The sequence below is a fragment of the Ambystoma mexicanum genome, chromosome 3p (assembly GCF_040938575.1).
Source record: "Ambystoma mexicanum isolate Mex_15411 chromosome 3p, UKY_AmexF1_1, whole genome shotgun sequence".
Taxonomy (NCBI): domain Eukaryota; kingdom Metazoa; phylum Chordata; class Amphibia; order Caudata; family Ambystomatidae; genus Ambystoma; species Ambystoma mexicanum.
In genome coordinates, this window is record NC_090925.1 from 855,794,600 (window position 1) to 855,821,954 (window position 27,355).

Below are 27,355 nucleotides of genomic sequence, written 5' to 3' on the forward strand. Positions count from 1 at the left end.
TCAGATATCCGCCTGCTGCTAGGGGAGATCAGATCAATGAGAAACAACCTAACTGAAATAGTATCAGACCTACAAACGAAAGTGGCCAAAGTTGAGGACCGCCTGGAAGCGGTTGAAAACAACCAACAATCAGGAGACATCGCTACCATGCAATACGAGGCTAGGCTCCTAGACCTCGAGCAGAAGGAGAGGGACATGGAATCAAAAGTGGACGATATTGAAAATCGGGAGCGACGCTCCAACATACGCATTATCGGTCTGGAAGAAGAGCGAGGAGAGACACAGTCAGGCCTGGAGAGCATGGTGAAATCCCTAATCTTATCTCTCTACGAAGAAACCGACCCCCCGAACCTCGAGTTCGACAGAGTGCACAGGGCAGGGGGCTCAGCGAGAGGCCCTCGATCGATCCTAATCAAATGCCATTACTACACACAAAGGCAGGACATTCTACAAAAAGCAAGAATAAAGGACACAATCGAATTCCGCGGCTCTACAGTCAAGATATATCAGGATCTCTCAGCGATGACCCTCACAAAAAGGAGAGGGTGTCGTCCCCTCACGATCTGGCTCCAAGAGAAAGGCGTGAAGTACCGATGGGGCCACCCATTTTCCCTCACATTCGAGTACAACAGCGAAGAATATAGGCTCACCTCGGTGGAAGAAGCGGAACGAGCTCGCCGCCACCTGCAAGGCCCAGCAAGGGACTCAGACGTAGAGGGCCGAAGAGAACCAAGGGCCCGCGCCGAGATCCAGCTGAAAAGCCCTCGAGAAGAGGCCGTGCGCAACAGAAATGGAAATTTAAACGTTTGAACACTCCTTGAACTGCCGACACTGCATCTCGTGTCTGCACACTGTTTTGGTGCTCTAACTCTGGCCGATACAGTCGCCATGGGGCTCCATGGAAGTTTTTTCTCTTTACAGTCTGTTTGCCTAGATTGGGTTAGGGGCTTGGAGACACACTAGGTCTTTGCTCACTATTAAGGTCTCCTGTGCACTTTGTCCCTGCACAATGAACGAATTCACAACTAGGGCTTTAAGAGGGGTTCTCCTAAAGTGGCCCTCTTTATACGAGGGCGTCTCCCTTTTTCTTTTTCTTTACTCTTTTTCCCTTTCTTTGTGGTGTGGATGCCCCTTATAGCATTCCACACGAGGGAAGGGGCGGAGGGGACGGGGGGGATTCAATTATCCACTCAACACAGCAAGTTCGTAGCGCACAAAAAACCATCTCAAACTCACCACAATACAAGGCAGTTTTCTACTAGCTCTAATATGATACAAAAGGGTCAAGCAAGCCACAATACGAAAAACACTATCCTAACCCTAGAATATGGCTAACTCACAGGGCATAGTCTTTGGCTCCCTCAATGTCAAGGGCTTAAATTCTCCGCAAAAGAGATCAATGCTAGCGAGACAGTTCGCACAATCCAAACTAGATGTCCTCTTCATACAGGAAACAAAATACACCAAGGGGGGAGAAAGAAAGATCTATGGGAGAGGCATAGGGGAAGCAATCTGGGCATCCGGCCCGGAGAAGAAGGGGGGTGTGGGCATTCTGCTGCGTAGGTCCCTGGGAATGCAGGTTCTTCATATACACAGGGACACGCACGGGAGATACGTCGCGCTCAAGGGAACACTGAGAACACGTACCATCACACTGTGCGCAGTCTATGCCCCCAACCAGGGGCAATCGAGCTTCACGGACCCCATGTTCGACTTTATTGAAGAATGGAGGGAGGGCTCACTAATTTGTGGGGGAGACTTCAACGTAGTTATAGATCGTGAATGCGATTGGCACTCAGCTCGACTAAATTCCTTACCCCCAAGCACACTTCAGGGTGACAGATTCTCAAGTCAGCTCAGGGAACATCATTTAATAGATACCTGGCGTGCAACTCATCCAGGGGAAAAGGCCTTTACTTTTTATTCTCCACCACACCACTGTTTCTCCAGGATTGATTACCTACTACTGGGGGCGGAAAACGAGGGCGACATCCTAAGTACATCCATCCAAATAGTAGCCTGGTCAGACCATGACCTGTGCACCCTAGAATTGGACCTAGGCCCACTCCCCGCCCTGGACCGCCGGTGGCGATGTAACGACCTGTTATGCAGAGACCCAATTTTCAAGGAGTTCCTTTCTGAGGCCATCACAGAATACTTTGACATCAACGACACTGACGGTATGTCACTGAACACAGTGTGGGAGGCAGGCAAAGCTACATTAAGGGGCATCCTTATATCAGAGGGAGCCGCCAAAAAAAGACTCCGGCTGCTCAAGTAGAAAGAACTTAAGGAAGAGATCACTAGACTGGAACGCTCCCTTCGGGAGCTCCCCACTAGCGATAATGAAACGGAAATGAGAATTAGGAAAATGAGAGAAGAACTAAAAGATATATGGAATGGCAAAGCCCTCACACAGATTAAGTACCTCAAACAGAAGTTCTTTGAAAAGGGAGATAAAGCGCACACCATGCTAGCGAACAGACTCCGTAAACAGAGGGCGGATAGAGCAGTCCACAAAGTAAAAAACGAACAAGGTATCCCACTCACAAATCCCCAAGACATAGTGTCTCGCTTCTCCAATTTTTATGCAGACCTATACGCTGCTGAGACTGATGGTACCTCCCCCGACATCAAAGAATACCTAACCAGTATGTCACGCCCGCCCATCACTGAAGAACACCTAGAAATGCTAAACGCCCCAATCTCGGCAACAGAGGTGCAGGGAGCAATTTCAGCCCTTAAGGCAGGCTCAGCCCCGGGACAGGATGGTTTCACGCCGGCCTTTTACAAAAGGAACTCTGGCACACTTGCGCCATTCCTCGCCAAACTATTTACATCCATCTTAGAATCGGGACGAGCTCCCGACTCCTTTACTGAATCCATTATCATTGTAATCCCCAAAGAAGGTAAAGACCCCACAGAGTGTGCATCATACCGGCCAATCTCCCTCATAAATGTAGACGCAAACATTTACTCCAGCATATTGGCCGCCCGCCTCGCTCAGATACTCCCGCAACAAATCCACACTGACCAGGTAGGGTATGTAAGAGGCCGGCAGGGGGCAGATAATGTTAGAAAAACCCTAGACCTCATGGCAACACTTCGAGAGGCCGGTGAGGATCCCCTCTTATTATCAGTAGATGCCGAAAAGGCTTTTGATCGAGTAGAGTGGTCCTTCTTGAGAGCTGTACTAGAGTGGGTGGGGTTGGGAGCTGCGTGGACACAAGGAGCGAAAGCACTATACTGCTCTGCCCGGGCCAAAGTATCAATCAATGGAATCTCATCGCGAACCTTCAACCTTACTCGAGGTACGAGACAAGGCTGCCCACTCTCCCCTCTCATTTATGCACTGGTCATTGAACCCTTCGCCCAAGCCATTAGGTCCAACCCGAGCATCAGAGGAATCCCGCGAGGTGGCAGGGAATACAAACTGGCAATGTTCGCCGACGACATCCTTTTGTACCTGAATGAACCCTCTATTTCTATCCCCGCTTTCTTCCAAGAGTTGTCGCGATACGGACCCCTTTCAGGCTTTCGGGTCAACCTACAAAAAACTATAGCTGTCCCCTTAAAAGACAACACCGACCTAGCGCTGCGCTTAGAGGCAGATTGGAATTTCAAAGTCCAAATCGACTTAGTCCGCTACCTAGGGGTTAATATAACAGTCTCCCTGTCCGACCTTTTCGAAGCCAACTACACACCACTGTGGGTAGCCATTCAAAATGACATCTCCAGATGGCGAACACTCTCCATGTCATGGGCGGCGCGCTTTACGGCCGTAAAAATGAATGTTCTCCCACGATTCCTATTTTTATTCCAATCCCTCCCGGTCATTGTTCCCGACTCCTTCTTGGAAGAAGTAAAGCGCACATTGTTAAGGTTTTTATGGGCGGACAAACGAGCAAGGATCCCATACTCCACACTGATCCAACCAAAGGAGGAGGGGGGCATGAGCTTTCCAGACCTGGGAGAATATTACAGAGCGTCACAATTCCGCATTCTCCCGGACCATCTGTGGGAAAACCCAGAGAAACAGTGGGTGGCAATAGAGAACGACATCTTCACTCCGGTCACCTTGGGAGAGTGGTTATGGGTCCCGAGATCAGCCATGACACAAAGGATTAAGCAACACCCCATTCTGAAGGTATTATGGTCCCTCTGGCGTCCATCCCGGGCCATGCAGAATATCACAACATGGCCCTCACCTTTGAGCTGCATCTGGTCCCCACCTATTCAAAACTCACTAAGGGCAATCCAGCAATCCCAGTCATGGTACGAGGCGGGTCTAAGTCGGGCGGGACAGCTGTGGAAAAATGAAGTGTTTACAACCAGGGAAGAATTGCAGGCTGACTTGCAGGGCACGAATGTCTCCCCTTTGTCCTTCCTCCAGTTGCGAAGTGCCATGCACGACCCTAGGTGGGGCAACTCGTTAAAGCGCCCTCTGACACCATTCGAGCAAATCTTGAGTTCCCCCCAAGCATCAAGAGGCCTCATATCAAAGTTGTATAGAGCACTAATCACGAGGGGTCATTGTCCACGTCCATCTTCAGAGGTGAAATGGGAAACTGACCTATCCATAGACACCCAAGGGGAGGTATGGAAAGGAATATATAGAGCGGTATGGTTATCATCGGTCTCCATGCAATACAAAATGCACAATGTGCGATTACTGATGAGATGGCACTACACACCCCTTCGCCTATCTAAAATGTTCCCCGGGACATCTCCCTATTGCTGGAGGGGTTGCCGTGAGCAATGTGACTATTGGCACCAATGGTGGGGATGTGACAGAGTCCAGGTGTACTGGCGGGAAGTGCTGGGCTGGATTCGAGGAATAGATGGAGTCCTCAGAAACCCAACGCCCACACTAGTTTTGTTTGGAGTAGAGTCGGAGGATGATGAAACATATGAATCACTAATGTACTTACCACGCAATCTCCTATTAGCAGCCCGAGTGTGTCTAACCATAAAATGGAAATCGATGGTCTTACCCTCAAAGAGAGAATGGTTAATAAAGGCCCACGCAATATACGAGATGGAAAGTCTAACGGCAGCGGTAAATGAATCACGCAGAAATATTGAAATGATTTGGTTGCCCTTTCTAGAATATTATACGGCATACTGGGAGCCCACAGACTAAGGACACTTGTTTACCACCTCAGCCAATCAAAGGAATTAGGGCAGTGCCCCATGCCACTTGTTGATTGCTTACCCCAAGCTCTGTATGGGCTCTTCCTTTTCTTTCAGTTGCAATTTGCAGAGCACACGCAATACTGAAATGCCTAAAGTTGTTTTTGAATTTTTATTCTGAGTTGTGTACCAAGCGAATGTGTTGAGTGGAGAGGGGGGTGGGGGGAGGCTGGGGAGGGGGAGGGAGGGGAATTAGAAACACAAGACTAGAGTTTATCATTGCTTTGCACTTCACCCCTTTCTATGTTTTTTATATAAATGTTACACGAAAATAATATAAGGGAACAATGTTGAAGCAACCATTTTTGCAATTGTCTTGTAGTAGAAAATGCAAATAAAAACATATTTAAAAAAAAAAAAAAACCTGCCACGAGTAACAGTGCTAAGGTGTCGTGATATAGATTTCAGCAACCGAAGGACGATGCAGCCCAGTCACAGATGTAAGTTAAAAAAAAAGAGACATTTCATAGTTGAAACACTGCAGAATATTGGAATCCGCCAGTGCAGACTGCACTTGCAATTAATGCGGTAAATAATTAACTGGAAGGCTAGACTTGGGATTTTTGGTAAGCAGTAAATGAAAGTTTATTTAAGAACTAGGGGTCAGTTCATTCCTCACTAATGTAAATAATTCATGATCTATTGACCAGTTACACTTTGCATACGTGATGCTGTGTTTTTGTTTTTATCAATGACGACTGACTTTATACATGTAATTTAATCAGTACAAGTCTATATATAGTTCAACAAAGTTCAGGGGTGTGCATTTCAACCTGTAGAATCATTAAAGCTTTTTCCAACAGGTGTGCGAAAGTATTCTGGGGAGTGTAAGCCCTCATGTTTATGGCTTTTTATGGCGGCGAGGCCCTTCAATGAACATGAAATATAAAATGACTCCAAATAAACAATAGGGGTTTTAAACATGACAGCAAATTATTATACACTAAAATCCTCACATATATTGGTGACCTTTACAGGGAGCCTCAGCCAAGAAAAATAAAGGCGTCAGCAGTCATCAACACACAACCAGAAGTTTGATAACGCATTTGCAACAAATAAATAATGAATTGCGGAATTCATGGTGATGAGTGCAATTGGGCATTTCTTTTCGGGATGCTCCAGCTACGGAATGCGAGAGGCTTTCCACATGCTTTTACACTAGTCTTCTTTCACTACAGCAGGTATTGAATGATAACACACATTTTAAACGGGTTCAGGTTGCTGCCCCCTTCTTCCAGGCGAGTGCCGCACACTGCATGTTTTCTTGTGGCACCGTCGCGGGTTCAAGAATGTAAGTGGAGCTTCCATTCCAAACAAAAGAGACAGGCTGGCAAATGAACACTAGCATTTCCTTGTTGCTCTATTTAGCGTAACATTATCCATTGGAATATTATTGGGACATATATATATATTCCTTTTTGAGAGGTTCTGCGCCTTTTCAAATAAGGCCAATTAAATTATAAAATACACTTGCGAACTTACATTTCTATTATTGAGCAACAGAAAATTAATAAATAATACATTTCTATACTATTTTGATTGTATCATCTTTTTTTAAATCAATTTATTAAAACGAATTTAAAAATGTTTGAATTCGCCAAATGAGGGGATAAAATCACAAGAATAATTCCAAGTTTGACTTATCTCCATTCATTTTTATTTTAATTTCTAAAAGGTCAAACATTTCAATATTCCAAATAAGGGAATACAAGTGCAAAATTAATTACATAATTGTTCTCGTCATTTTGGACGTTTTATAAAGCAAAGTGCGAGTCACTTTGCAAAAAAGTGGACATTGCACCGAGGGGGCTGCCAACGTAGGCGCTTTGTTCCCCTCTTTGCAAGCTTCAACGTTTGTACTCCAACGTTAAAAAAGTGTGTTAAATCTGGTGGAAACTGGCTCACACACATTTTAAGGCCTCCTTTATACTTGGTTTTAACACCGCTCTTTGCACTTAAAAAATGAGGGCTCGATCCTGAGCTTGTGCTAAAAGTAGTGTGGGAAGCTGTCATTTTTTTCCTCCAGTTTCCAGCACCGCCATTCTGTGATGGGTGGAAGTGTTGGAGGGGAGATGCCGCAGCAAACACTGCTAAAATCTCTCTTTGTGGGAGAAACATGGTCCTCAGTGGCAGTACGAGCTTTTCTTTAAAGACTGCACTTTTCTACTTTGCGAAAGTGTCCTTAAGCTTTCAGCAATTTAGAAAAGCGGCGCTGCAGTCTGGACACTGCTATTCGCAGACAAGGAAAAGGGTGCAGTAGAGGATAACAACATCTCTGAGGTGTCTAGTCTATCTCCTTTTGTTTACATGCAAAACCAGTGTTTCTGAAAGGAGAATCCCTTTGCAGGGCTTGTCCTGCATGTCTCATGGTTGCTAAGGCTGTTGTCAAGCAGTACATCAGGCACATGCAGAAGTGGTGGCTTTCATGCCAGCCTGCCACATTATCACTTTAACAGAAGCTGGGGCTTTTAAGGAAAGTGTTCTTCCTTCATGCAAGAACACTTTCCTTTGTTTGGATATTTTGTTAGACTATTTTCATCTGCTTTTCACCAGTTTCACCCATTTCTTTTCCACTAGTTTCCCCTGCTTTTCTGCAGTTTTTCCTCTCCTTTCAGTTAAAAGCAAAGATATCAATTCTACAACTTATTCAAAGTGCACTTAATGCTTGGGTTGGGCTGTTTGTAAGGCCATCCCAAAGTCTTGTGACTAAGCACACAGCAAAAGGCAAAAGGTGTCAAACACCCTCATTTCCAAAGTCCCCATAGTGCAAACATGTGTATTAAAAATCTGGGGTAAAGATTTATGGGTTTTTGCACTCTGGAGCATTGTCCTGGTTTTTGTAGGCAGAGCTAGGGCATGGAACAGAATTACCGTTTTTCCCCTGCCCCCTAATCTCTATCAGCAAAAACCATCTGGTTTTATGCCAGACTGACACTTTCATGCCTGCGTAAAAACCCATTTATTCGTATGGCATCTAACCTCTGTTTGCAACTGCTAAAAATAGGCGGGTTCCATATGTATCCATTGTAAATGCATGCACCATGTGAAAACGCTAGGTGGAATTTACATTTTTCAGCAATACAAAGTGCAAAAAATGTGTTTCGGTGACTTCACCCGTTTTTAGTACTTTTTTGGCACTTCGTGGTGAAAAAGAGGACAACTGTACGGAAGCGACCCATAGTGAACAGAAGTCAGTATGGATGCAGCGCCCCCCCCCATGCAATTAACAATTCAAAGAAAATGACCCCCAAACTGATTTACCCATGATTACACAAATTGTCCAAATGGGAGCTAATATTAGACTTCACGCTTCACATAGCAAAATGTTGATCCAACGGGACTCAGAAATAGCCCAATTGCTTAAAATCTTGCTGGTAAGACCTGGCTAAGAGGAACACTGCATTGGTTGTTCATCAGATGACGTTCATTTCTTGGTTTCCCATATAGGTAGGTCCAAATATAATGTAATGTCTTCCAGCCTAAATGTTGTGGTAACAGAGGCCTACAAAAACAACCTTTTTTCTTGTCTCAAAGCACTGTTAGCAGAGCACACCTAATCTGTTTTGTCAGGTTGGGTCCTGTTTCATTTGGGACCTTAATATAGTTAATGTTAAAGCTATTTGTACCACGCACCGTCACCAACGGAATTGGTCCCCAGGCGCTCTTATATATAGTGCTTTCGGCATGTGCTTGTGGACCTCTTGGACCATCTGCCACCAGTGAGGCAAGGCTGGTAAGATGGAAGGGCATGTTTCTTTCTGCAGGTATCTGGTCCCAGGGTGGCAGTGAGCTGCAGGCTCCATGATATAGTGAGCTTTACACTGTGTCTCAAAAGGTCATGGCAAGCCTTCTTGTGCATTCTACCCTTATCCCTGAAGATCCTATCAAAATTCCAAATGATAATGCTAGCACCTTGTTTACTGCCTTCTTCAGGTGCGACACACCATTGTTTGGATGTCCGGCAGGCCTTATAACGAAACACACTTATGCAGTGCATAGGTTCATTGTCGCATATGGGGTTTCTCCCACTGGTAAGCAAAAGGCCTCAAAAGCTCTTAACACCCATTGTGGGGATGGAGGGGCTTGTGGGGATCGAGGGGCTTGTGGGGATGGAGGGGCTTGTGGGGAGGCCTTGTCATCAAGTGATAAAAAGGTCAGTTGCTACTCCTGAGGTTGTTAGTAGGAATTGCTATGATTTTTTTTGTTTAGGTCAGTTTGAAAAGTTAAAACTTTTAGCTTCAAAGTTTACTTCGATTCCTAGAAAATGGTATTTCTGACCAAATAATTGATAACAAAAAAGCAGCGAAAACGTTGGCATTAAAATTCCAACAACAGTTTTTTCATAGCCGTGTTTTGTTTTAAAAACTTAGTTATAAAAACCAAATTGCAACACTAACCTCGTGTTTGAATTATTCTGAAACAATTTCGAGTACAGGGGTACTCATTTAAAATAACGATACTTTTATTATTATTATTTTTTTTAATAAAGCTCGCTCCATAGCCAGGTTTGATAAGAGTAATTCAGAGAAACCCGACTTCTAACGAAGTTGTGATGAAAATGAATACAAAGTAGATGACCGGCTACCGATACCTCCAGAAAATGGCCACCTCCCTTTTAGATGACCCCCCCTGTACTCTTCCCATGAGAATGGTGAAGGACATCTTGATGCGCCAATGGTACTCACCGTAATGACTATTGCACTGGTAATCCTTGGTCTGCCTTCATAGACGAACCTGTCCACCGTCCTCCTCTTTCTGTGCCCTAAGAGTAAACAGATAAAAGAGGACTCATGCGCGGGAGCGTAAGGGGAACTGGTGGCTCAAACACACGCTAGGCTGCCAGAATATTTTCACAAGTGATGTTATGTCCCTGCCTTGCCGAAAGATGTCCCGATATCCAACCATTTCTGACGGTAGAGCAGAAGTGCCGGATGCTTTGTTATCCAGACATTTTGCTCTGTTTCCTGACAATCTCCCATCCGGAACATTGACACTCGGTTATGGGAATACTTTGCTATCCTGCTCCCCCATGGGTGCCAGATAAAGCATTTGCTGTGTTTTTATTAGATATCTCTCAGTCATGTTCACCCCTGTTCCATAACTTTCTTTATTATTCGCAGGGGTTTCCGTTAATTTGTCACATTCTGATGGTATCCAGTCATTTTATCGGAAACAAAACAGAGTGATACATAACAGAGTGGACAATTAACACCGAAAAACACTGAACAGTTTAAATAAATATATAAAGGGTAGTGGAGTAAGTGGTTAAAATGGGTGGGGGTGGCTTTAAAAGGGCTGAAAAAAGGGGGCCCAAATAAAAAAAAAATCAGTGTTTTTCTGTGTTTTGTCCACAAAGAAATTTACCACTCTGTAATTGTGGTCGGAAAGATCACATATAACCCATTTTGATCTGCATAGTGCATACTGACACATACCTTCATCTCCCAATATGGCCCAATAGAATCGCAAGTCAGACAAGACCAGAACAAATATCCAAACTAGTAGCACAAGCCAAACTAGGTCACAAACACAAAAACAGCTTGGACACATGCCAAACCAGGCCAGAAGACCAAGCCTAATAATGCCGGAAAACACAGGCTAAAACAGTAAAAAAAAAAAAAAAAACAGTCTCGAGAAACAAGGCAAACCAGGCTCGGAGCATAAGACTGCCTAGAGCCACAAGCCAAGATACACCAGAAATGCAATCCTTTCTAAATATGCCACCCTCTCTGTGATGTGTTCCCAAGTCTCACCAGACCCTGATGTCTCGCCTTGTCCAGCCCTGGCTAGGAGCAATGAAGTGGGTGATGCAGATGTTCTGAGTATGTTCCTGCACAGTTGTAGTTCCCACCCAGTGCTGTCAGTGTCCGGGGTGGGTCAAGGGGGTGGCCCACTTCATCTGTGGTCAGGTGTGGGTAAACCTGGAACATGGGGATTCCCCCTTGGGCTGGTGCTGGTGCATGGCTCCCAAGGCCTGATGAGAGTAGAGTACCTGGGACCATTGTCTCGTTGCCATGGCAGCAGGATGCCTCTAGTGACCATCCCTATGACATCACAAGAAGGCAGCAGGAGGCTTACAATTAAGGCCATCTCTGGAAGAGCAGCAGCAGCATATTGTTCCAGTAATAAACTGCTCAGGGCTCTTTGATGCATGGAAGTCGGCATCTGCTGTTCCTTTACATGACCCACATTCTGAACTCCTGATTCCTCCCTATCCTGTCAGTCAGTGCCTGCTGCCAATTTACTTTTATTTATTTATTTATTCCGTGTAAAATGAGAAAGGCCCGGAGGCACACGAGTGCTGTAGGATAGAATCCTACCAAAGATGGAACAAGACAGACAGCCTACAACAACCTCTCAGGATGACTTAAAGAGAAAGGTCTTCAGTTTCTTCTTGAAGAAACCTAAGGATTTTACACTTCTGAGATCCAGTGGGATAGAGTTCCATAGTCTGGGTGCTGCTATACAAAACACACTGTTATAGACTTGGGACAACTTTGCTCTTGGCATAACAAGCATGTTGGTATTGTCTGATCTCAGATGTTTAACAAAAAGCTTCCCAATGATCCTTTCTGCCAGGTAATGCAGATTCTAGCCCTCCAGACATTTATACACTATTGTAATGAGAAGGAATTGTATTCTGGCCTCTACGAGGAGTCAGTGTAAACCCTTCCTAGCCTCGGAGACATGGTCGTATTTTTTCAGCCCTACTTTGGTCTAATGGCACTGTTTTGTATGACTTGGGGTTTTGCTACAATAATCTATCTTGAAGTCTATGATGGCTCTAGCTACTGTCTCACAGCTTTTTTTGGACAGATATGGACGTATGTGGGAGAATAGTCCAATACAGTAGGACGATGTGGCCGCAAGGCTGTTTATTTGCACTTTCATAGTCAGGTTTTGATCAAGGAATACTCCCAGGGGTTTGATCTTCTGTTTCGATTTTGCACTCTGCTATTTGAAACTCAAGGTATTCACCTCCTAATTTCTGGAGCTAGTCCCTATCATCATGAGCTCCGTTTTCTCGCTATTTAATGCAAGCCCATTCTCCCTCATCTAATGCTGGATGAGATAATATATCTTGTTGACAGCAAGCGTATCCTCCCTATAATTCCCGGTTAGAGGGATGATACACTGTGTGTTGTCTGCATAGTTGCAGAAACATACGTCCTTACTGTGAGGAACTCATGGTGACAACAGTACAGATAGACACAAGTGATCACAGTTCAAGGGTGTTTATTGAACAATGAATGTTTTATGCAGGTTGGAAAAACGGCTGATCTAAACCTAAATCTAAGATGTGAACAAGCGTTGACCATCAAATGAAAAATAAGGCAGTCCTATTGGCGTTGTGTCAAAACAAAAAGGCCTATACTAAGAAACCTATTGCCAAACCTCACAACTAATACAAAAAAAGGTGTGGGATAGTTTTCAGCAAAAGAAAGAAGTGTTCGTAAATAATATGTCAGGATGCGGTAAACTGGGACTCCCTTCCCCATGTTTTCTGCACAGGGTAAGATGGGAGGCTGGAGCACAGCATACACTCAAGCTTTCCCGGCACGAGTTAACAGTTCCAATGGCAGCAATCAGAACCGTTGATGGCCAAGTCTTGTTTCTCCTGAAAGTCTCTTGCCCTCGAGGGCCTGGTGTATCCAATAACAAAACTAACACAAAGTTCTCTTTCACAGTTCACAATGGGTGACGGCCCTGGGTCCCCCTCTTCTGGATGCCGCCCCTTCGCTCACGAATATCAATGTCTTTTCAAACAGTTGTAATGTACATACCTTGTTCGGGTTTACCTTTGTCAACACCCTGTTTTTCGGGACTTTAGACTTTGTCCCCTTTTCGTTAGCAACCCTCTTCTGAGTTCAGTCTCTTCAATGTCATATTCACTTTGACTCTCAATGTTTTTTTAAAACAATTTTATTGATTTTATTACAACAAACAACACCAACCAAACTTGCAGTGCATATAATAGCATTCGTATATACATCCTATTGTCTACTTCCACTGCTTCACCCGTTCCCTCCCACCCTTCCGAGCCTACTCTCCCTCATGTTCTACTTCTATGTCTTGCAGTGGGGATTCCTTTACAATGTTTCCTGTTGGATCCCAGTCACTTGACCCATCTTGTGCGGTCCCAAACAGTTCAGCGATTAGTTGTTTCCAGGCTAACAAGGTTTCCGCCTCCCCCCGCCCCCAATACTGCTTTCTTCTTGCCATTCTACAGTCTCAGCCTCCACCCATTTCTGTAGGTCTTTCCAACATGCTTTTATTCTTGATCTAGGGCATGCCTTCCACCCCATAGCGATTCTTCTCTTTGCAAGTACATACGCCAGGTCTTTCAGTTTACTCACATGCTTGAGTTTACGTGGTCTGGGAAACCGACCCATCAAGCAAGCCCACACTGTATTCACCACTATTTTTATCCCTTTTTCTTCCAGCCTATGTGCTACTTCTCCCCAAAATCTCTCTATTACTGGACATGACCAGAACATGTGTACCATTCCGGCGTTTTCCTCATCACATTTGGGGCATGATTGTCGTCCTGCATTTTTAAATGTGGCTATCCTCTGGGGTGTCATATATGCCCTGTAGGTTACATATAGTTGTATCTGTTGTAATCTTGTGTTTCTTGACACCTTCTTGTGGTACCCTTGGGCTCGTTCCCACATCCCATCCCCCATTGGGGCACCTACTTCCTCTTCCCAATCCTGTCTCAGTTGCACCACTTCCTTCCCCACTTTAGACATCATCAACTCATATATTCTGGATATCTCATGTCCCCCTTCCGCTATGTCATACATTATATCTATGGTGGCGTCCAGTTCATCTTCTAATACTAATTCGGACCATGTCTCTCTAATGCGCCGCACCACGCTATGGTATGTGATATACTGCCCCGTGTGTAACCCCGTTTCCTCCACCAACCCCTCAAAATCCTTTATACTCCCCTCTTGCCACATATCGCCCATTGTTGCTATCCCCACCGGTTCCCAGTGTTTCCTGATCATCAGTCTTAGTTGCGTTTCTTTTCCCGTCAGCGCGACTAATGGCACTTGCGGGGAACACGGGGATGGTTTCTCCATTATATGACAGGCTCTACGCCATATCTCCCACCCAAGTATCATCATTTTTGGACGTCCTTCCATATCCGCTTTGGGCAACCACATCATTTCTTTTAGGAAGAATGGAGCACAGTCCAATCCGAACAGCCTGGATTCTGAGGTTTGTTCTTCAGAGAGCCATTTAGCTACATATTGCAGCTGACTTGCTATGTAGTAAATGTCGTAGTTTGGCAGTTTTATACCCCCTTTCTCATGTCGGTTTTGTAGCTTCCAAAGGGCCACCCTGTTCCTTGTCCCATGCCAGAGGAATTCCATGCATATGCTATTTATCCTGGTGAAAAATCACCTAGATATCAAATATGGTATATTCGCAAAATAGTGCAATAGTATTGGCAGGACCACCATTTTAAGCATTGCCCCTCTTCCCATCATCGCTAAGGGGAGCTTCACCCAGAACTTCATACTATTTTCAATGTTCTTAATAGCTCTCTCAGCATTGTATTGATGCTCTGCTTTCACCGTGTGATATATGTCTATCCCAAGATATCGGAACGTGCTGACCTCCCATGGTATCTGCAAAACTGGTATCTGCTCTAATGGGATTCCTTTATATCTACCCAGTGGAAATATACACCATTTCTTTGGGTTCACAGCTATTCCTGAAAGCCTTGCAAATCGCTCCATCACTTCCAGGACATACTGGGGTTTTCTTCCGGGTACCGTAGGTACAACAACATATCATTCGCGTACAAAGAAATTAAATGCGGTTCCCCTTTTATGGTGATGCCTATTATATTATACTGCTCCCTTAGGTATATCGCTAGTGGCTCCAGGGCCAAAATGTACAACATAGGGGACCACGGGCATCCTTGCCTAGTGCCTCTTCTGAGTTGCTACCTCTCTGATATTACCGCTCCTGTTTTAACCCTAGCTAGCGGCGCGCTATATAATAATTTGGCCCATTTGAGATATCCAGGTCCTATTCCATAGTTAGTAAGGGCCGCAAGCAGCCACGGCCAATTGACAGAGTCAAAGGCCTTCATTGCGTCCAGTGATACTATTGCCATTTCACCTGCATCCCCGTTTGCGTGTTCAATGACTCGGTGGAGTCGTCTGAGATTGTTGGTTATGTTCCTGTTTGGGACATAGCCAGTCTGATCAGGGTGTATTAATTTATCAATGACCCTTCTCATTCTGTTTGCTAGGACAGCTGTTAGTATTTTACTGTCCTGATTCAACATTGACAGGGGTCTATATGAGCCACAAACATAGCCAGGCTTATTTGGTTTGGGAAGTGGTATTATAGTCGCCTCTATAGGGACTCTGGTAGTCTTCCCACTTCGTATGCCTCATTTAGCATTTCTAAAAGTGGGTTGAGCACCTCATTCTTGTACATTTTATAAAATTCACTGGGGAGTCCGTCGGTCCGCGTGGTCTTGCTGGTGGGTAGTTGCATCACTACCTCTTTCAGTTCCTCTAGAGTGATTGGAGCATCCAGCTCCTCTCGCTCTTCTACGCTAATTTGTGGCAATCCAATGTCCCCCAGCGTTTCTCCTATTTCCCTGTAATCACTTTCCACTTCATCTCCATACAGGAGTCTATAATAGTCTGCAAATTCCTGATTGACTCCTTCTTGGGTGTCAACTATGCACCCATCGTCCCTCGTTATCGTTCTGATCGTGGGTCTAGGGGTCTCGTTCTTGTATAGCCACGCAAGGGCTTTTACAGGTTTGCCCCCTCCTGCATGCTGTCTCTCTATGTACTTTTTATAGTTGAGATTGCACAATCTCTCCCAATGTCCTGCGCATTTCTGTTGCAGCTTGGGAATTGCTTCATTGTCTTCCTTGGTATTACCTCCTCTTCTCAGCGCTATTTCTAGCTCCGTTTCCGCTGCTTGTAGTTCAACTAGAATCCCTCCTTGTAGTCCCTTGGACTTAGCTATGGCTATCCCCCTCACTACCACTTTAAAGGCCTCCCAGAGCATGCCTGCTGTCTCCACACTACCTGTGTTAATCTCAAAATAGCTTTTTATTTCCTCTCTCATGTCCTCCCTAAAAATAGTGTCTTTCAACGCCTCTGCCCTGAGGCGCCATGTCGGTATCTTTGCTCTCGGTGGTCGGTATTGCCGTATCAGTATCAGCGGCAAGTGGTCTGTAAGGACCCTCGCTTTATATTCTGTCTGTGCTAATTCTGTCATGAGGTCCTCGGTAACGAACACGTAGTCCAACCTGGTGTGCACATTTTGTGGAGCTGAGTAGTGCGAATATTGTCTGTCCTGCCGATGGTGCGACCTCCATGCATCCTCAAACCCAAAATCCGTTAACAGCGACTGCAGTGTCTTAGCGGCTGGGGTGGGTCTGTCTATTTTGCCATCTGATCTGTCTATTTTCGGGTTTAGTACGCAGTTGAAATCTCCTCCCCAAATCACTGCCCCCCCCCCAGGTACATGTTGAGTTTATTATATAGGGTCCTAAAGTATGCTGCCGTGTCCTGATTCGGGGCATATGTGTTTATAATGCATATTTCCTTGTTTTCCACCAGCCCTCTTACTATAGCCATCCTCCCATCTGCTTCAACTGTGGAATGCAACAGCTGAAACGGGACATGCGGTGCGATCCAGGTAATCACCCCTCTAGCATAGGCCGAATATGTTGCGCCTACAACGGTCCCCTTCCACTTCTTCCGGACCACCCTCAGCTTCTCTTGTGTGAGGTGAGTTTCTTGTATCAAGGCTATGGGCCTCATTACGCCCCAGGCGGAAAACCATGGTGCTAATAGCCCCATGGTCCATGCCGGTAACTTACCGACTCCGCCATGGAGAAAGGGGAAATTACCACCCCATTACAAGGTTGGTGGGGAGGTAATTCCCCCTTCCCCATTCCCATTTTTGCCCCATAGGGCTCAATGGGAATGGGGACGGTGCTAAGTACGGTACCGCAAATTGCTGGTCTACACCAGCCGTTAAGGTCGGGTCCCGCAAAGGGACCTCGTAATCAGGCGCTAATGGGTTAACGGCGCCGCAGCCTTTTACGGCGCCGTTAACCCATTAGTGCCAGGGTCGTAATGAGGCCCATATCTTCTGCCTACGCAGATACATCATTACCTTATTCCTTTTTAAATAACTATCGAGCCCTCTAACATTCCAAGTAACTACTCTAAGGTCCCCCATGACATGTTAGGATCCCGCTCCTCCTTCCGCTATGCGTGTAGGCATTCCCCAACTTTGACTTCCTCATTACATATAGGCTCGTTCCCCAACATAAACTTCCCTTAGCTATAAACACTTCAACTTCACCAACCGCCCTCCCTCCCTCCTCCCTTCCCAGCCCCAACACTTCTCCAACACCCCCCCTCCCTTCCCCAACTTACCCTCCCCCAACTGTTGCCCAGCTCCATCCCTGGATCTCTGGCACTCCTGCATCTTGTCCTTTTCCAGCAATTGCCCTACTCACGGCTCAGCAGGGAGGTTTTACCCTAGTGACGGCACTACTATTCTAACTCCTGGGGATAGGTTATCTCCATCCTGTTACTCCTATTGTGTTTATCAATCTAAACACACTTAACGCTGCCCATTTTGCTTTTCACAATTTATATTCCAGTCCAACGTGTTAAAATGTCCCATGTTACAATTTCCCTTTACCATCTTTCCTAGCCGCCCCATTATTATCTGTCCTGCAGTCTCTGCCCCCCCCATGTCCCCACTTCCACCTCTTATCCAGCGTGGTTTGTTAATCACTTATCGTGTTCCTCTCGGCCCTGCTCCTCATCTCCTTCTGGACAGCCATCTGAGTCCAACCATTTCGCCACGTCCTCCGGAGTATCAAAAAAGTGCGCTTTGTCTTTGTGTAAAATGTTGAGCTTTGCAGGATACAAGAGCATGTATTTGAATCCAGCTGTGTGCAGTCTCCTCTTGATCGCCACATATCTATAGCGCTGTCTCTGCACCAGCATGGTATAATCAGGGTATGCAGTGATGGTTGCAGACGCCCTTGTTATCGTCCCTCCTTTCCAAAATAATTCCAAGATCTTTTCTCTGTCCCTATAGTTCAGGATCTTCACTATAATTGCACGAGGGGGGGTGCCGGGTTGCGGTTTCCTCATCAGGGCCCTGTGCGCGCGTTCAATTGCGAACCCTTGGGAGAGCTTGCTGGCTCCTATTTCTTGTATAATCATGTTCTCTACATAGTTCGTGGGGTCTTGACCTTCCTCTCCTTCCGGCAGGCCGACCACGCGTTTGTTATTGCGTCTCGCTCTTCCCTCGGTCTCCTCCGCTCGGTTTTCCAAGTTGGCCACCTGTTGCTTCAGTATGTGTACTTCTTTGACATTATTCGTACTGGTGTCTGTATTAGTTTTCACCGCGCTCTCTAGGCCGCTCGTCCTTTCCACAAGCACCCTCACATCTTGCCTCAGCAGGTTGACCTCTATCCCCACTGCATCGATTTTTGTTTCTAGTGCGGTTCGTAGGTCTGCCATCGCTATTCCCCACGAGGTTTTCAGTTCCGTTATGGCCGTTAGGATCAAATGGTCCTCTTTCGGTGAGGCCGCATCTACGGGTGCGACCACCGTACCTTGTGCTGAGGTGGTGGGGGTTTGCTGCGACTTGGCAAAAATGTCCATTGTGGGCTTCTTGGTCTTGCCTCCTTTTGTAGTCATCTTCCACCCTGTCGTTACCCAGGATCCGTTTCTCCAGCAACGTGCGGGACTTTGCCCCTCCTCAGCTTCTTGTCTGTGGTTGCAGGCCCTCTGTGGCGCTGCCCGCTTTATATTTGCTTGCGCAATGTTCCAGTCCGGAGCATGAGGGGTTTTCAGCTCCTACTTTCTTAGGGTCTTATTTATGGGATCAATGTGTGCTATAGCGCAGCACTTTTATAATGGCGCAATCTTCCTCTGACCCTCACCAGGCAGTTTCTGTGCACACCACGTACGCCATATGTTACCCTGTATAATGCACTGTGGTCCTTCTTCAAATCCTACGCCCCCAAGCAATGTGGCGTCATACCATCCGTGTTTCAATCCAGGGCACGTTTGTCTGTTGCAGGTATATCTTCATACCCCCTGTGGTGTAGGTGACATCCAATCCCATATGGTGAATTTGCTGCTGTTGCCACTCATAAGTCTGGTCAGTGTGCTGCAGGCGGGGTCTCATATGTCATGCAGCACCAACCCAGACTGTGTGGCAGTCCTTACGTCCTCCTCCAGGGGCATGCTTTTCGATTTTGTATGCCTGCTGGATCTCCCCTGTACTTGTTTATGGGTGGTGTGCCACTGTGTGTTTGTCCCTCTATAAGACAGTTAAATTGTCAGTATGTGCTTCCACAATGGTGTGCCCGCCTCCTGCCGCACACTTAACTTGGCGCCCATCCTCATCGTGCCTCATCAGTCGGGTGACCCCTAATCATTTGGGTCCCAGAGTTCGATCTGCCCCAACATTGTTACTTTTAATGCATTCATTTGTACATGTTAAACCTGTGGCACTTATTGAGTATTTATTTATGATTCTGATTTTGGTTTTGATTTACTCGCTGCTTTTTTCATGTTGTTTTATACACTCAAATTTCTTGGATGCAAGAAAAAAGCACCAGAAATAAACACTGGCAAATGTGTGCAATATGTATTGCTTTTACCGTATGTAATGAATGTGTTGGGCCTACCCCCTTACTCAAAAACAGTGTTTAGCTAAAACTATGATTGCCCTCGATCCCCTCACCCTCTCCCTGCCATGGACACCTGGCAGCAACAGGATCCCATGTGAAAATGTGTTGTTGAATTTCTCTTGAATCCTCCTCCCCCTTTTCACCATATCTCACCACATTTCAATTGATTTGACTTTCAGCTGACTATGGGCCTCATTCCGAGTTTGGAGGCAGCCATGGTGCTATTAGCACCATGGCTGCCTCCAAAACCCGGGTCCGGTCTGGCTGAATGGGGACTTACCGGGTCATTCCGACCTTGGAGGACCCGTTAAGTCCTCATTCAGTAAACCATTCCCCATTCCCATTTGAGCCCCCATAGGGCTCAATGAGAATGGGGAAGGCGCTAATTATGGGCCCACAAAGAGCGGGCCCGTTATTAGCGCCCTGGCCCCTTAGCGGGATCGCAAAGGACGTATGGTCAGACCACACGTCCTTTGCGGGTCCCGCTAAGGGACCTCGGAATAGGGCGGTAAGGGTTTACCGGCACCAGCATGCTTACCAGTGCCGGTAAACCCTTACCGCCCAACTCGGAATGAGGCCCTATGTTGCATTACAATGGCCCTCATTACGACCCTGGCGGAAAGTGACTGACCGGACCGCCACAGCGTAAATAGCGTTTCCGCCATTGCACGAAGGAGCAAAGTGCGGCCCATTCCGACCCATCGGGCACGAGCACCACGCCATGGCGGAAGTGCAAAGTCCGCGATGGCGGAAATGACCCCAAAACGGCCCACACCGCCGCCGTACGGCGCCCTAGGTGCAATACCGCCACCCCTCTTAGCGTTCACCGCAGTGTGCGCCTACCGCAAAGTACGGTGACCGGAAATATACGGAAACGGAAGTTAAAACATGGCCCCGGAACGGGAAACATCCCGCCGTACACCTATAAAACCACTAAAACCACACAACCACTAAAATCACTACCCTGAAACACACCCCAACCCGTCATCCACCCTAGCGAAACCAAGAAAAATGGGAAAAGTAGCGAAGAAAGCGTGCGACCGCAAGCGGCAGGTCCACTTCTCCCGTGAGGAACTCACCGTGCTAACAGAGACCCTCCAGGAGAATGCTGCCGTCGTCTTCTCCACGCAAATGACCAGAACGGCACTTGCAAACAAGAAGGCCATATGGGCTCTGGTGGCACAGCGGGTAAGTGCGGTGGGGACCGCACCCCGCACCCCACAGCAATGCCGCAAGCGATGGGACGACCTGCGGATACGCGTCCGCAGCATACTCTCTGCCAACCGCAACATTGCCACAGCCACCGGGGGAGGTCCTGAATCACCCATCAAGTTGACCCCCTGGGAAGAAATCTGTGCGTCCACCATCGGAATGGAGAGCATAGAGGGAGTCGGAGGGATGGAGAAAGGAGTGCAGACATCCGAAGATTCAGGTAGGTGGGCCAAATAAAACAATGCCAAATCCACACAGTCCATCCATGTGAAGTACCATGCGTCCACATAGTGCAACAGAAACACATGTCCAGGAGAACGTCCACACACATCGGCCTGATAGCGCACGTTAAAACCCACAATAAATACATAAATAATTAAAAACCCCTAAAACACGCACTACACGTGCAGCAGGCACACCCTAACTGCAGGCTGCCAAACAACTGCACCCTCACTCCACACACAAATGAAAGCACCTCCAAGGCCCCGACCCAAATCACCCTCAGGTACCACTCCAATGCATGTGATACAATGCCATTCCAATTCCCACAGACCCATCAATAACCCTCGCCCTCCTTTACTCCACCACAGGGTCCGATCCAAACGACGAGCTCCAGGACACCCCTACCAGCACACCTGCAAAGAGGGCCAAGACCAACGGCCAGAGACCCTCCACCTCAGCTGCACGCATCAAGACACGGCAGCAGCACAAATCAGGTGGCAGCACAGAGGAGGGAACATCAACAGGCACCCCAGCAGCCAGCATGCCCACAACACCACCACCACAGGTCCCCCCAATGGATGCCACAGAAGGCACTGCCTCTGGTGGCAGCAGCACCATAGGTGACACCCCATTGATGGCAGCATGCTCGGACACCGAAGACGGGGATGTCGAAGTCAGATCCATCCATGACCTGTCCCAATCCCCCTGTCTGTCCCATCCCGTACAACATGAGGATACCACGCAGGGGCACCCACAAGACGACGACTGGCCATCCCCCACAAGCCCTGTGGCAAGGCAACATGAGGACAACAGCCCCTCTGTGACACCCCCGCAAATGGCCATGGCCCAGCAGAGGCAACAGTCCCTCGACCAGTTAATCGTGCAACAGCAGCAAATGGCCACGCTCCTCAAGGACCATGCCGATGAATGTGGGGGCACTAAGGCAGACATAGAAACATCAACTGAGACACTTAGGGCAGAAATGGAGAGAGGTACAGAGACGCTAAGGGCACAAATGGAGAGTAGCACCGAGAGCCTGAGGGGGGAACTGCATGCGACGTCCAAAGACGTATGTGCCGAACTTGCCGCAGTGCGCCGTGTGCTCACTGAGCTCTCGCAAACCCTTAGGGACATGCATGGACGTGAGCAGGCAGACACATCATCTGTTGCAAGTTCCGTCCAGGGCAGCCCCCAACGTAGATCTGGGAGGAACCTGCGCTCCACAGGCAGGGGTGCCCCTGATACCCGCAGAGGGGGCTTGCAATAGCGACTGCCCACTGACAATGAGCATCTTTGGACACTGGTGTTCGGGGGGGAGGTAGGAGGGTGGAGGGGGTGTGTTGGGCTCACTTGGGTGGCGGGTCGATAGGGTGTTCAACATGATATCACATATGCCATAAACAGTGCACGATCAACCAATGAGATGTGTGGACATTGATCTTTGTGTACTAGGCCATCATAGGCGTACAGTCCATATTGTGCATGTCCCAGACACACACAGTGCCACGAGTCCCGTGTCCATGTATCAGCCACCAGGCGTGAGTGCTAGAAGCATGCATCAATGAGATGCTGACGAATGTCACGGGCCTCCGGTGCCTCGCAGACTCCATGAGGTGCTGCCACATCCCCACCCTCATCATGACCATCATCAGGTGCTTGCAGTTCTGCGTCAGGGGGCATGGGCACATTTCTACGTACGCACATGTTGTGGAGCATGACACATGCCATGACCATCTTTGCAACCTTCTCATGGCGGTACAGGAGTGCCCCGCCAGACCTGCTGAGGCAGCGGAAACGAGTCTTCAGTAGGCCGAATGCCTGTTCGATGACTACACGGGTACGTGAGTGGGCATGGTTGTAGTCCTCCTCATGCTGGTCCCGTGGGTTCCGGACTGGTGTGAGGAGCCATCTCTTCAGTGGATATCCAGCATCACCTGTATGTGGACGAGAAACGCATGATGTGGAATGCCATTGCTACGTACGCACACCCCCCCCCCCCCTTCCTGCCAGGTCATTGCCAAATCACATACCCCACATAATCATGCATGTAATGAGACTCACCGAGTAGCCAGGATCTGTTCCCTGCGTGTCGCTCCATGTAGCGTGGTATTGTAGAGTTCCTCAAGACCATAGAATCATGGGTTGATCCAGGGAATCGGGCACAACAATGTGTAATGATCCTGTTGGAGTCACACACCATTTGTACATTCAGGGAATGAAATTGTTTTCGGTTGCGGTACTGGGCCTCCATGGCATGTGGGACGACCAATTCAACATGGGTGCAGTCGATGGCACCAATGCAACCCGGTATGCCGGCAAGTGCATGGAATCCCACTTTTGTGTTGGTAATTTCCTGCTCCGAGCGTGGTAGAGAGATGTAGTCGTCTGCGTGCTGCAGGAGGGCATCGAGCACTTGCAATAGTGTCCGTGAGAACAGTGGCTGAGAAATGCCATGCAACTGTCCGACTGTGTGCTGGTAGGTGCCTGTGGCCAGGAAGTGTAGTACAGACACCACCTTCAGTAGGGGTGGGATGGCGGTTGGGCTATCTATCATGCTGACAAGGTCAGCCTGTGTCATGTCCACAATGGCGGCTATGGTGTCCCGGTCCAGACGGTAGAGGGTGTGGATCTGCTCATCAGTGAGGTTGAACGGATGTGCTCGGAGGCGTGGGATTGCGGGCTGCCTGCGTGGTGGTAGTGGCTGTGCTGGCGGCCCTTGCTGGCCCTGCCTTGGCCTCCTCCTCCTCCTGCGTCTCCTCCGTGCGGCCGGTTGTAGTTGGTGTTCGTCTTCTTCTTGGAGTTGGAGTACTTGCAGTGCTATCAGGTCCCCCAGGGCCAACATCGCGAGTCCTGCCGGTAGCATTTCGGTGTGGTTGTGGGAGGAGACTGGGTGTGCAATTTATGTGTTTTCAGGCTGTATGGCCTCCACCTGTGGTGATTAATTCCACCTGTGCAAACTGCTCTCCCCTTTGGCCGGGCACGTCCCGCGCACAACGCTGCAATTCGGGGAATGGCATCTTGCTATTGCAATCATGTATTTGTACCCGATGGCCGTGTAAGATTGGTTGATATGTTCATTCTGCTGTGGTCCCATTGTTTCCCATACTATCTGTGCAGTCGCGAACAGACTTGTGAAGGGTCAGTGGAACGTAGTACTCGAGTAACGGTGGGCCCTCATGCATCACTGTACCGAGTTGCAACGACGGGCGGGGCGTCCCATTTGTGGGTGAAGGCAGTTTCCATTTTCACACACAGCCGCACTCGATGGAATAATTAGTGATTTCAAACGGCCACAGATGCCTTTTCGACGTGATGTTGCAAATGAGGAATTCGAAGGGCGGCGCTTTCGGTTTCCAGCTAGCGGCGAGGAGATGCCCACAGGTCTGACTGCAAATATAACGTTCTATTGTTCAATGTCCTTGAGACAGGGGCCATGGCGAGGAAGCAATGATTGATATGAATAGTTTGGGATGCGCAATAGCTACGTGGCCGATGAGGCCGGCCGTTCCCAAATACATGTTACTTCATGACACTGGAATTACGGGCTGGGGCACTGTGGATTTTGCAGGCTGCATAACGCACAGACTCAATGGATGTTTCTAATGTCATGTGAGTAATTATTCAGGCGTTTTGATCCCGGGATGAGGGAATGATGGATGGATGCATGGGCAGGTGATTTGATACAGAGTTTGCCATGTACAGGGCTTCTTGGGATCTATCCGCCTCCCCTACGCTATGTGATGCAGGGCTGCCATAGTGGGACCATCGTCTATCTGGCCTTGTTGAGCCCTCCCTGTCTCGACGCGCCCTCAGACACTTGTGTCCATGCACGTTAACATTCCCATCTGATGGTTTCTGTTTTGACAGACGCATGCACAGGTACACTCATTTGTGATGGTGTTTGCACCTCGATATAGATGGTTATGAGTCGCAAGTGGTTTTGGGGTGGTGATGATCCTTTGGAGTGGGCTAGCATGCATATGGCTGTGGATTTAGTGTGATCATTGAAGTGAGTTGTTGGAATGTAGTTCTGATGGCCATTCTGTTCTTTTTCTTTTCTTTTGGTTGACAGGTATCTCCTCCCCTTTTGCCACTGCCATCTGTATGCCACTCCTGCAGATGGCTTTTACTCCCGACACCTGCTGCTTCGTGTTAATCAGTGGAGCAGCATTACGATCTTATGGGACGATCGCCAATGGCCCACATGCCCTTACGCAGTACTGGTGGCTCGGAGCAACATTTCGGCCTTTCAGCTGGACTAGTGCCTCCCCATTGGGACGGCCCTGCGGTTCTGTGCGCTTCCATGTTGCCTTTTCGTACGTGAATGTGGCTCTGTGTACCATGAGGGAACAGGGCGTCACACAAGTAGTGGCTGGTCATTTCTTGCGGATGCAGCCCACAATGGTGAAAAGTGTTTTGGAGTTCATGGCCTGATGGCTGTATGGGCTTGGTGATTTTGATGTGCATTAAATTTCTATTCTGATTTGGCCCGTGTAGCGTTTTTCTTTGCAAGTGATGTGGCATATGCCTATTTGGGGGGCGATGTATTGTGGGGAGATCTGCATTGGGTTCCAGCTTCGGGGTTTAGTTGCGTGGTACTGTGCTGGGCGCGTTTGCCTACGAAGCCCGTGAGGTCAGGGATGGGGGCTGCCAATATGACAGTTTGAATGTTGTCATGCTCAGGGGCGGGGGATTGGGTTTTGTGTGACAGATGCCGGTCAGCCAGGTGGACTGGTGGAATGATGTGATTCTCGGAATATTGCTGGTCACAGGTGCCTGTGTTTGCGTGCGTTTCTTGGTGGGGGACTGTGGTCATGTCCATTGGGATGGCTTCTGTATTCGTGCCATCTGTGCCCTGCAGCTCCCATTGGCCCCTGTTGTGTTTCTTTTGTTCGTTGGCATGCATGGGTGACTTGTACATTTCAATGGTTGCATTGTGACTTCATTGCACCTACGGGGAGTTGTACTTTGTGGGCAGGGAGCGGTGTACAGGCACTCAGTGGGGCCGTTTACGGTTGATTCGCGATGCCGTACTTCTCACCATGGCGGAATGGTACATTCCGCCATGCTTGATGGCGTTAGGTACATGACCGCTAGGGTCGGAATTGGCGTACCCTTGCGCCATGGTGGTGTTTGCGGTTTGGCATGGCGCGCGCGCGCGTGCTTGGTGCAGTTAGCGTTGGCGTTCACTACGGTGTCGCTAATGGCTTCGTACTTTGCGGTGACGGGTCATAGTCGCACCGAGCGCTATTCGATGGCGGTATTGCATTTCCGCCATCGTTTTCCGAATTCCGCCAGGGTCGTAATGAGGGCCAATGTTGTTTAATAAATTGGTTTGAGACAATTATTGTTTCCTATTGGACTACGAGCATGCGCTTAAGGTAGGACTGAATGTGCCGACTTGCAGGAATTGAAGCCAAAGTCTTTTAGGGCCATGTGACTGCATAATCTGGTTGTGTCTGGTACCAACAAAGGATTGATGGGACGGTTAGCAGGACGCATCCAAGTAGAACTCCTCATGTGGCACAGTAACTGGAAGTTGATATCAAAGATGCACTACATGTGAATGAAAGGAAGTATGGTGTCTACGTGAGGCAGGATATTCTGCAGGAAGGTCTATTGAGTATTTCCAGAATGTTCTTAGGTTTGAATCTGTCAGCTGATTAGTGACCTATAAAGGTGAATGATTTGGAGGGCAGGTCAGGTTAAAGCAGGCAGTTGCCGATGGAGATAGGATGCAGAGATTCTTGAATTGCAAGATAACAATAAAACTGTATTCATTTATCATCACGTGAAAGTTATGTTTGAGCCTGGTTTTTCCAACAATTCTGGTGCCGTTGACTCAGACCTGTTGTGCACCGCATGAACACTGACAACTCGTGGGACGCTTCCTCCCAAACGCCTCCGGTGCCTATAAAAACTGCTTCAAAACTCCAGAGGGGTGGTTGGGAGGAGGCTGATTGTAAGTGGTGCTCTTGAGTAGCCGCACAGGGGTGCCAAGGATTT

At 47.9% G+C, this 27,355-nt stretch overlaps 1 protein-coding gene across 1 annotated transcript in view; it reads right to left on the reverse strand.

Annotated features, from left to right (window-relative positions):
* LOC138580998 (dual specificity protein phosphatase 14-like) overlaps positions 1–11,159 on the reverse strand; it is a 153,953-nt gene extending 142,794 nt beyond the window's left edge. The window contains exons 1-2 of the mRNA XM_069651997.1: positions 10,947–11,159; positions 9,879–9,955 (exon numbers count right to left, since the gene is read on the reverse strand). The gene's annotated coding sequence lies outside the window, so the exon portion shown is untranslated. The remainder of the gene's footprint in view (positions 1–9,878; positions 9,956–10,946) is intronic.
* Positions 11,160–27,355: the final 16,196 nt, after the last annotated feature.